The sequence below is a fragment of the Lissotriton vulgaris genome, chromosome 4_1 (genome assembly GCF_964263255.1).
Source record: "Lissotriton vulgaris chromosome 4_1, aLisVul1.2, whole genome shotgun sequence".
NCBI lineage: Eukaryota > Metazoa > Chordata > Amphibia > Caudata > Salamandridae > Lissotriton > Lissotriton vulgaris.
In genome coordinates this window covers 2,065,702,534-2,065,714,857 of record NC_141691.1, presented here as the reverse complement: position 1 = coordinate 2,065,714,857, position 12,324 = coordinate 2,065,702,534, and positions in this window count along the sequence as shown.

Here is a 12,324-nt window from a genome sequence, read left to right as displayed (position 1 = left end):
TGCAATAAGTGCTAGGCACAAGAACAGGCGTTACGTAGGCATGGTGGCACTTGTGCAAGTATCAAAGGTAAAAACATGTGAGAGGTAGCAACCGTGTGTTACAAGGGCAAAGTGGTGTGTGCATGTTACAAAAGGGCACCGAACACAAGTACATGGAGAATACTGCAAAAAGGCAGACACTCCAACCACAGGACAAACACTGGGAAGGCACTTCCATGGTCATGGAAAGTAGAAAATATCAGGAGTGGGAAGTCTTCCTCCAAATAGCAAGAGGACGTGAATTACTTTTGGAGGTATCTCTGGAGGAGGAGAACTTTGAGGTCCCTTTTGAAGGCCTGGGAGGAGGCGGTGGTCCGGAGCTGAGGCGGAAACGAGTTCCAGATTCTCACTGCGTTGCCTGAAAAGGATTGGGCCATTGTTCTTTCCTTCTTGAAAGTGGGAGGTTCAAGCAGTAGATTCTCCGCATTGCGTGAAGGTCTAGAGCCTCCAGAGAGTTTCAGTTTATTCGCCAGGTAGCGGGGAGAGGAGGAGTGCAAGGCTTTGTGGGTGATACAAGCGGTCTTGTAGATAGCTCTAGCCTCGAAGGGAAGCCAGCGGAGGGTGGATAACATCGGTGTGATGTGATCGCTTCTTTTGGCCCCATAAATGAAACGAGCTGCTGAATGGAAGACAGACTTAAGTGGGGACAGGTGAGATTTGGGGAGGCCAGTAAGAAGAGAATTGCAGTAGTCTAGTCTGGAGAGGACCAGCGATTGCACCAGGGTTATAAGGTCCTGCTCCGGGAAGAAGCAACGGATTCCCCAAAGAAGGCGCAGTTGGTAGCGAGCAGATTTTGCAATAGAATTGATGTGGGGAGTAAGATTGAGTTTTTTGTCTAGAATGACACCAAGGGATTTTGCGCTTTCGACAATGATGGGTTTATTGTTGAGTAGATTCATCTGATCCATCCATGATTGAACCGGGGGAGGAGAGAGTGAGGAGGAGAAGAGGAGGAATTCAGTTTTGGAGGGATTCAGAATCAATTGATGAGATGACATCCAGTTTTGAATGGAGTCGAGAGTGGAGCTTAGGATGGAGAGGTCATGAGTGGAGGCAACCTTGAGGTAGAGTTGAGTGTCATCTGCATAGAGATGATAGTGAATCCCGGATTTGCTTAGGAGGTTTCCCAGTGGTTCTAAGTAGAGATTGAACAATGTGGGTGCAAGTATAGAGCCTTGGGGAACACCTTGACCCACCGCCACAGGAGAAGAAAGACCCCGCAAGGGCTCCCGTGGGAGCTGAAGAACAAGGTAACTCCCCGGGGAGGCGGGCGGGAGGCCAGGGGGAAGAGCGGGGCCCCCGAGGAGCAAAGCGGGAGCCCAGTGGCCGCCCCTCCCCGGGGGAGAAGCTGTGGTTGGCCCCGTTGGCCCCAATTAACCCTGAAGCGGGCCGAGTTACCAAGATAGCAGCCTGAAATAAGGGTAACAGGCAGAGCGGCCCCTGAACAGGGCATTAACCCTTATTGCTGACTGTGGTTGGGCCTATGCTAACCCCTGGCCTGGGGCCTGTTCGTTATAGTCTACCCCAAGGCATTTATTTATTTTATGCGATTTTATACAGCGTGGACTTTACCCGAAGGTGTCAGAGCGCGTCACAATAGGAACAGTAATGATACATGGGGAGAAAATTACAAGTGAACAAATTACAAAAGCAAACGTTAAGTTATATAAATCAAAAGTGACAACAGTGAGCAACCAAAATACATGAGGTAGCAATCGGTACATTACAGGAGGAAAAAGTGATATGCGTGCAGGTTACAAAAGCGTACATAGCACAAGTAGAGGTATAATACTATAATAAATGGCCATAACGCGGCCTGGTGCAAACAGCTCTCCTCCCTAGTGCTCCTTAGTACAGTCAACCAACAATCACACCCACGACACGACAGTGCTAATCCTAAACTTCCCATGTCCTTCAAATGGACATATCTCTCTTTCACCCCCTCCTTTTTATTTAAAAAATGCGTCCTAGAAAGTCAGTAATAACTAAGGCCTGTAGATAAGACTCTGCCCTCCCTGGCCGTTCGAGGACGGGTAGGCAGATAAGGACAAGGACTGACTGTTTTTTCCTTCTTACCTGCTTGATCACTCCCCCTTATTCCCTCTTTGTCTCGCTCCTCACTTAATAAAAACACCGACTCTTACCCTGTATCTTCCTTCATTCTTCCCCCTATGAAATGGATAAATAAAGCAACATTTTTGCTGGAAATGTCTTTCTAACATTTTTGAATTCCAAAGTTCAGCCTCGAGATAGAAAGGAAAAAAAAAGTTAGAAATGTAAATAAATAATTAAATGGAACGAGCCAGAGTGATCGCAAAGTGGCCACATTGGTTTAATTCACACCCAAACACATTAGCACCACTTTACAGAGTTTGCCAGTGAAGCGCTACTTTTGTTTTCTGCTCTTGTTGTTTGAAAAGTATTGTTTTCCTCCGGGTGGGGAAGTGCACCATTCCTGGAGGTACTCCTAAACTTTGTTTATGTGTGGAGTGGTAAACTTTTAATACAATATGTGTCTACTTTTTTGCTTACTTTAGTTTATAAAATGTATACCGTTGATCTGTTTTCAGGAATGAGGTCTTTATAAACCATACTGCTGTCATGTACTTAACTTATCAGGCACAAATACTTATTGATTTCTGAATAATGTTAAAGAGTCAAGTTTACCATGTTGTTCCTGCTTATATTTGACACGCGTTACGTAATCTTGCATTCACTACGAGGGTTTGCTTTTTCAAGGATGTTGTTACTTTTTTTTCAGGCTGCATATTACTTACTCTTGTCTAGTGCATAATTTGAATTGAGTCGCATCCAGGTGTTTATAGCAGGGCACAATTGGTTTGTAGCTGAAAGCACTGCAAGTTTCTCTGTGGGGCAATATGGTGTTCAGTAGGAGAGAGGATGTGGCACTACGGCCAGAGCTGTTGAATTTGGAACTGAGGAATCATGGTTAAGCCTTCATGACCAGACCATTCTCGGGAGGGAGCACATTTCTATGCTAGAATTTAGATGGCTTCACTGGACCTTAGAAGCCCTGCTCTCCTAGCACTAGAAGGTGGATCCTAGCAGTGGAAGTTTGGGTTAACCTTGAAGGCCTGTCCACTACAATCCATACTGAAGTTAATCTCCAGTCTTCTGGGTAATCCCACGAAGCAGCACTCCCTAGAGCAACAGTAACTGTCACTGAGGTCACAGGACCATTGAGGCCAGTCCACCTCACCCAATGGTACCGCCATTGTCACTGTTTCAGCAGTAGCAGGGCAACTCACCAGGGATTGGCAATGCAGGATTTGCACACACACCAAACTAAATTTTCAAGCTTCACGCTTCAGACACAAGCACTCTTAACTAATTGGTCAAGCGGAGAAGCTTGGAAAAAATTCTAGGTTTTCTGATTTTACATTGCTCATTCAGCCACTGGATGAGCATCTTGTGCCCTCTCATAGTTTACATCAAAGGTTAATGTTATTAATGTGTTTAATTTGTGGTGCTTTAGTTTACAGTGTTGTCGACAACCAGGAGCCACATGAAAGCTTGGATTATTTTTTCTCAAGGGCCCCTCGTGCAGCACCAGAGCCAGGCATCTGGCTCAAGCCTCTAGTGGCCCGCACACTTTTTAGTTTAATCTCACATCACTTGCACTCGGTGGGAATGTGGATACTGCCAAGGAGGTAGTTGGCTTTGCTGCTTGTGATGAAATTGGGAAAAGTAGGTCAGGAAACCAGATTTTATAGGCAACACTCACCTGCAGCATTCTGGTTTGTACTGGCTGCAGTAAAACTGCAGATACTGGTCCTGCCACTGTGGGGCTGATCACATAGACCCCCCTGTATTTATGTGGTGTTCTTATATGATTAATTGCTTTACTAAATTCTTGGTACTTGCAATGTTTGTAGATTGTCCAGCATTTTAAGCCACCTTTTTCTTTGCTCTAAATTCTCCACTTTTCCTTTTGATTGTTTAGGACTCCCAACCATTGCCACCCCTGTTTATTTATTATTTGTTCTGTGCTAAATGGGATATTTGGATGTTGTTGCCATGTTTAGGGCTCCTGTACCCAGGGGGTTGGGACACAGTTCGGGGCCGTGGCCTGCTGGTAAACGGATGGTGGATGCATTGTTATGAATGGAAAACTCTGGAGAAGGGCGCCTGGTGAATAGAGGCCTGGGGGAGGAGGGATATGACTTCTCCGCCTTTGGAATGTTTTTCATTGTTTTTTTTCATAGGCTGTTCAATACTCTAGTATTTCAGTTGCACATAATTTTTTGAGCGGTTGAATTGCATCAATGCACTTGTCTTTCTATCTGTGGGTTAAACAGCCTTGGAATGTGTTTATTATTGTTTCCTGAAGCAAGCATGTATTCCTGAATCAGACAGCATGACCCAGTGTGTATTAATGGTATAGCTCTTCAATCCCTGGTGGCACAGCTTCCAGGATAATGTACTTCATGGCTACAAACGTATAAAGTCCCAAAAGCGAGACCTATTGGCTACGCTTATTCACTACAGTGAACTCCACAAAAATCTGATCACCCACCTGATGGTCTTTGGTACAAATCTGTAGCGAGGATCCACACTCTTGGGCTTCAAGTGCTGCACCAGGCGACACATTGGTCCCAACAACAGTATATATAGATTAGTTATTGTAGAGGGATGCCTGGCTGCCAAGAGGATGTCAATTCCCTCTGGAGTAAGATCAAACGTGTTCAGCTGTCGCCGCTCATTCTCCATGTATGGACATGGATTTTGCGAATGCCTGGGCTGAGAACCCAGCCTTGCTACTGCAATAGCAGGTCTTCCAGTGGACGTAGCCTCATCAGAGGACAGATTCTCAAGCCCAGGAATTACCTTCCTTGCCCAATTTGGGTCCTCTTGGATAATTTAGACCCAGTTGGTCCTAATATTCGTGAGAACGTGAGTCAGGAGTGGTGTCCACAAGAAGGCATACAGGAGTCCCACATTCCACCTAAGGGGGAACGCATGTCTGAGTGAGAGATGCCTTTGCAACACCAGTCTGCAGAAGTGCTGACATTGCTTGTACTTAACAGTGGCAAACCGAGCGAAGGTTATCCCCATTTGTGGAAAAGAACCTGCCCTGGCTCCATGTGTTATTGCCGATCTTGATCCCCCTAGGCCCTGACTTCTGAATTAATCCACCTAGACTCTGACCTTCTGGTCAGAATACTGCTCTTCCCTTCAGGCAGCTCCACCATTAAGTTCCTGTCCCCATCGCTGCAAGGTTGGTGTTCGAGGCTTCTGTGCCTCCTCCTGCTCATTTGCGCTTCTGTGCCTAATTCTTTCCTCCATATACTTGCCTTTTTAAGTTTTCGTTTTTTGCTTCCCATTTCCTTCCCTTTTCCTGTTCCTTTTTGTCTTTTTTTTTATCTGTTCCTTTCATATTTCTCGCCTCTTCCCCATGTTTTTGCAGCTCCTCCAGCATGGTCCCGCCCTCTCCCTACTAACCCTCTACTCAATAATACTTTGTGCCATATATGCTTGACCCAACTGCGGCCACACCAGGGACCCTGGACCTCCGACCCACCAGTGCAACAGCTCCTCTGCCCTATAGGCACTCAACATAGCCCTCGGAGCTGGGAGAGGGCCTCCGCATCACATAATAGGCCGCACTAGGCCCCGGGAGGCAGGAACACTCGCCTCACGTGACGGGGTGCCCGGCCGCGTCGTTGGCCGCTCCCCCGTCCACTGCCGCGCAGCCATTGGCTCAGGGTGACGCGCCCACCTGGCCTGCCTTGCGATTGGCCGTTGTGGCCGGGCCCCTTCGCGCCCGTCTGCTGATTGGTTTCGGGACCGCAGACGTCACCGAAGGCCAAGGAGCAGTAAACAACGCTGTCGGAGGGCTCTGAGGGGACCAAGAGCCCTCCCCAGCAAGGGAATCCCCGCAAGGGCTCCCGTTGGAGCTGAAAACAAGGTAACTCCCCGGGGAGGCGGGCGGGAGGCCAGGAGGAAGAGCGGGGACTCAAGGACCAAAGCGGGAGCCCCGTGGCCGCCCCTCCCTGGGGGAGAAGCTGTGGTTGGCCCCGTTGGCTCCAATTAACCCTGAAGCGTGCCGAGTTACTATGATAGCGGCCTGAAATAAGGGTAACAGGCAGAGCGGCCCCTGAACTGGGCAATAGCCCTTATTGCTGACTGTGGTTGGGCCTAAGCTAACCCCTGGCCCGGGGCCTGTTCGTTATAGTCTACCAAAAGGCATTTATTTATTTATTCATGCGATTTTATATAGCGCTGACTTTACCCGAAGGTGTCAGAGCGCTTCACAATAGGAACAGTAATGATATATGGGGAGAAAATTACAAGTGAACAAATTACAAAAGCAAACGTTAAGTTACATGAATCAAAAGTGACAATTGTGAGCAAACAAAATACAACAGGTAGCAAACGGTGCATTACAGGAGGAAAAAGTGATATGTGTGCAGGTTACAAAAGCGTACAAAGTACAAGTAGAGGTATAATACTGCAATAAATGGCCATAACGCGGCCTGGTGCAAACAGGTCAAACTGCTCTCCTCCCTAGTGCTCCTTAGTACAGTCAACCAACCATCACACCCACGACACGACAGTGCTAATCCTAAACTTCCCATGTCCTTCAAATGGACATATCACTCTTTCACCCCCTCCTTTTTATTTTAAAAATGCGTCCTAGAAAGTCAGTAATAACTAAGTACAACTGCAAGGGTTCTTCATCTATTCACACCCTCGGACCTTTTACCTGCTGTCACTGTCGCCACGCCTTTTCAGAGACCCAGGACCCACCTCAACTCACTGCCACAATTCCACTACACCCCAAACCCTGCAATGCATCCTCCTCAGTGTCCATTCCCTCCACATACACATGGAGGAAATCTGGGACCTCCTCGACCGCACCTCCTCCGATGTCGCCTTCCTCACAGAAACCTAGATAAACGACTCCTGGAATTGGTGTTGCAGTCGCCATCCCTAAAGGCTACAACATCACTCGGAAGGACCGCCCCGGAGGAGGCATCACCATCGCTCACAAATCCAACATCCGACGGAGCACCCACACAGATATGCCCACAGACCTGATGTAACACCTTCACTTCAACATGCAGACCAACCCGACTACCACCCCAGAGGCACCCTCATCTATAAACCCCACGCAGCTTTTTCCAACTCGTTCACCGACCTCATCCTGCAAGCCATCACCTCCACGTATTACACCTTGCTGGGAGAACTCCACTCCCACCTCAACAACATGCAAATCCCCAACTCCTCCTCCCTCCTGGACACCCCCCTCAACATTGGCCTCGAACAGATCCTACCAGAACCCACACACTCAAAACCAACATCCAGCGCAAACGTCCACACCAGATCCAACCCAGGAATTGGAGCACGATCCCTAATGATCAGCTCGCTGCCTCCCTCAGCAGCTCCACTCCCACCGACACAGATGATGACCCAGCCAACGCTGCCCGAACCCTGCAGTTAGCTCACCGACTGCACCAACATCATCACCCCCCCACCCCTCAAGAAAACTATCAACCCACAAGCCAAGAGAGCTAGGTGGTTCTCCGTCGAACTCTCAGAATTGAGACAAACTTGCAGACGCCTCGAAAAGATATGGAGGAACTCCAAAACCACAGCAGAATTTGACAACTTCAAAGCAGCCACTGACATTCACCACAAGTTCCTCAGATACACAAAGAAGAAAGCACTCCAGGACAGAATCTCCACCCACGCACACAACAGCAGGGAACTGTCCGGCATCATCAGAGTTGGCCCAACCCAACAGAGAGACAACCAAAATATTCCTTCCCACCCCCCCACCAGTACCTCTGCAGCCGACCCGGCGCCTTTTTCCACCACAAGATCAGGACCATCTACACAAGGAACCTATACTCGCCATTCCCTACACTACGCAGCCTTCAATCAACAGCTGTAGTGCCTTCTCCATCAATGACACCCTGAAGGCTATGAAGTCAGCCCTCTCGGGGCTCCCACAGACCCTTGCCCTTACTACATCTACCACAAAGCTGCCAACATCATCGCCCAGAGCTTCATTGAATCATCAACATATCCTTCAAGACTGCCTCCTTCCCCAATGACTGGAAATACGCCAAGATCAACCCTCTCCTGAAACAACCCTTGGCAGAGCACCACCAACCTCAAAAATGTCAGACCGATCTCCTTACTCCCTAACCCGGCGAAAGCCATCAAAAAGCGTAAATGGGCAGCTTGTCTCCTTCACAGAAGAAAATATCTTCAACTCCTCCCAATTCGGTTTCTTCAAAAACCACAACACTGAAACCACCCTTCTTGCCGTGACAGATAAGATTCGCTCCCTCCTTGACAGAGGAGAGACTGTGGCCCTCATCCTCTTGGACCTCTCCGCAGCCTTTGACACTGTATCTCACCGCACCCTGGCCCACAGACTACAAGACGCAGGAATTCGGAACAAGGTCCTCGACTGGATCAGCTCGTTCCTATCCTGCAGAACGCAGCAGTTCACACTCCCACGATTCCTCTTGGATCCCATACTGACTACCTGCGGAGTTCCCCAAGGATCCTCCATCAACCCCGCCCTGTTCAACCTCTGCATGGCCTGCTTGCACCGTTTGTCAGATCCCACAAACTCAACATTGTATCCTATGCAGACGACACCCAACTCATCCTCTCACTATCCAACGAACCCAATATCCCCAAACACAACTTCCAAGAATGTATGGCTGCTGTCGCCAGGTTGATGAACAGCTGCCTACAACTCAATGGACAAAACTGAAGTACTCATCATGGGCCCACACCCATACACCTGGAATGACACCTGGTGGCCTCCTGCCCTCGGGGAAACAACCCCCCGCCCCCACTGACCACGTACGCAATCTCAGAATCATCCTGGACTTTGAACTCAAAATGAACTGCCAAATGAATGTCGTCTCCTACTGTTCCCACACCGCCGTCTTCTACGAAAGACTTTCAACTGGATTGCTCTCTAGCACAGGAAACCATCACCCATGCCCTCACCAACAGCAGACAGGACTACAGCAATGCACTCTACGACTGGATCAACAAAAACCTCACCCACAAACTTGAACGTTCACAACACCTCCACCAGACTAGTCCCAAACCTACCTCGTCACTGCCACATCACCCATCACCTGCGGACACTACACTGTCTCCCTGTTGAGAAGAGAATCTCCTTCATGCTTCTCACCCATGCCCACATAAGCCTCCACAACTCCGGGCCTACCTACCTGAACCACTGACTCTCGTTCCACGCACCCCAAAGGTTGCTCGGCTTTCCCTTGCTACAGTGCCACGCATCAAGAAGACCAGAACAGGAGACGTTTCCTTCTCCTTCCTCGCGGCCATGGCATGGGACATCCTTCCTCCACCTCCGTCAGACACCAACACTCTCCATGGTTCCTGAACGACCTCATGACCTGGCTCTTCGAATCAGAGCGAACATCCAGGAGCTGCCCATTCCCCCCCCCCCACCCCCCCACACCAAATCGCCTTGATAGCCATGCGGTGAGTAGTTGCGCTTTACCAGCTCTGATTGATTTATTGGCCCTTCACTCCTTTAGGTTGATGTGGGGCTGGAACTCGGCCAGAGGCCACTTATCCCCACCTCTCACAGATGGGCACACCCAACCCAGAAGCAACGCATTGCTCACTGTCAGGTCTGTATAGGGAAGAGAAGAAGGTTCTGCCACTGACTCTATCGCAGTTCAGTAAGAACCACTGCAGAAGTTTTGCAGTCTCTTCCAAAATATCAGTTTAGTTTGAGATGTCCCCTTGATGTTGGGCCCACAAAGACTTCAGATCTTTTTCCATAGCCCCATTTGCCACTTGATATTTCGGAGGCCATAATTTCCAGCAGCCTTAGAGTTGGCCTCAGTCCAGTCCTGAGGTTTCACATTGAAGGATGCTGCATTGAGCTTTAAACATGTATTTAAGCGTTAATGTTTACTAAAACATGCGGTTGAAACGTCTATTATATTTACCTTTGGACATCAGGTTTTCCCTCCTCCCATTAAACACTGAGGGTTCTGCTTTGTGAAGTTTGAGTTTGGTAGGCAGAAGCCACGCTAAGCAGATGAAGTCTTTTCAAATTTTACATAACCACATTTCATGCTGCTTTGTGTCCACGGTGAGTTTGGCAAATAATTTTGTGTTTTGGTATTTCTCTTGGCATTTCTTTAACATGCGACAGATTTTGCTCTCCTTTGATTTTTCCCCCCACCCGTTGTCTATAATAACTGTTACACCTTTTTTAGGGTTGAGCGTGACGGGCAGAATCCCCATGACAGATGATGTATCTTCAAAAATCATCCACCTTGATTTCTTAAACATGCGTATTTTCAACTTTTTACGTCACATTTTCTCTTGTCTATAATACATTGAGTTGATGATTTGTCTCTTGCTTGTTTTACATTGTGTTGCTGCCTTGCTTATTATAGTGTGAGGTCGTAGCGTGGTATGCAGAGGGCAGCTGTTGGAGTGGCACTGTGGACCATGAGTACAATAGCTACAGCCCATTGTACCGAATAAAGTCTTTTGCTATCCAACCAGTGCATGGTGACCTATTTCTATTGCTTGCCTTAAGGCGTAGGTTACTGCTCCATAACCCCCCGATGTCTCTACTTTCCATGTATGCCAAATAATGTTCACTATTCAATCACTATCACAGACATTGGTTTTTTTTTGTATTTCTTTTTATTAAAGTTTAAAACATAAACAATAAAGAATCAAGGCAATACAATCTTTGAAACAGTGAGGCGTTCTATGAGGGAGGAAAGCATACAGTTTTGATACAATCAACGACAGTAGAGGATAGGGAAGCAAGGGGAATTCCAATCAGGAGACATTGTAGTTGAAATAATAGCTGGAACGTTGGGTCAGGGGGAAGGCAAGGCAGTTTCTACATGTGTGCAGGGAGGTGAACATATTTCTCCTCGATAGGAGTTCCACTGGCCCCATAATTCCCCCCATTTGCGAGGCTTGCCACGCGCTACGTGTACCGTCTTCTCTCTGAACATACACCAGTCCATATTTTCCTTCCATGCCAGAACAGTGGGCGGCCTCTGGGATCCCCATAACTGCGCTATGTCCCTTTTGGCAATCATATTCCCAAGTGTCGCCCACTGCGTCTGCGCCACATCATAGTCAGTCGGCTCCCACACATTCAACAAGCATCTCCTAGCTTCAGGCAACAACGCAACATTAGTGACCTCTTTTCTATAACTTCATGCACACTATTCCAGAAACCCACAATCACCGGGCACTCCCAGAGTATGTGGAGGAAGGTGCCCAAGGAGGCGCACCCACGCCTGCACATCCCGTCCAAGGAATACCCCATGCTCCCCAAGCGAGGACCAGTAACATAAATCCGGTGAAGGATTTTCAGCTGCACAAACCCAAGACGGGCCTGGATTGCGACTTCCTTCGGCGAGGATACCGCCGACTGCCAGTCCTCATCGTCAAGCTCCAGACCATCGCTGGTCCAGGCCTCTCTCAGACGTTGTAGGAGGTCAACCCTATTGTTTATTAGTTTTTTATAAATGAGCGAGATCGTACTGTCGGGGACGTACCCGTCCAGTATCCGATCTTCAAGTGGGGATACCTCCGGGACTGTAGCACCCGACGGAAATACCGAGAGCAGTGCGTGCCGAACCTGTGCATAACGGAAAAATGCTCTATCACACATATCATATTCCATCTTCAACTCCTCAATAGTCTTGACCCTATCTTTGATCCATGCATAATTCACCCTGCATATACCAATCACGTCCCACCTGTCGAAGCCTTCGTCTTCCACAGGGAGCCCAGTCTCTCGGATGCGTAAAGTGGAGTCGCGCGTTTCAGTCTATCCTTCCAACCCATGGCAGCGTTCGCACGATGCCATACTTGCACCGCTATCTTGGTTGGGCCCATGAGCATCTTCCCGGCCGATTTTGTGTAAAGCGCCCTGTTGTAGTCCCCACCAGGTAATAGCCACTTGTCCATTTCGAATGCGGTATTCAATGCAGGACCGTATGTGCCATGATTAATCGCCCCCAGCTGGGAGGCCGAGTAGTAACGCCTAATATCTGGGAGTGCAATTCCATCGTCGTACCATGGGAGTGTCAATTTGGCAAGGGCAATACGAGAGAGCCCAACCAATATCAGTTGTCTCTGTAGACTTTCCACCTCTCGGAAGTAGCTCGCTGGGATAGTGTCGAATGTATTCTGTAGCGCGTATAGAAACCGGGGTAGCGACATCATCTTAAATAGAGCCGCTCGTCCGAGAGGGGACAACGGAAGCTTGTG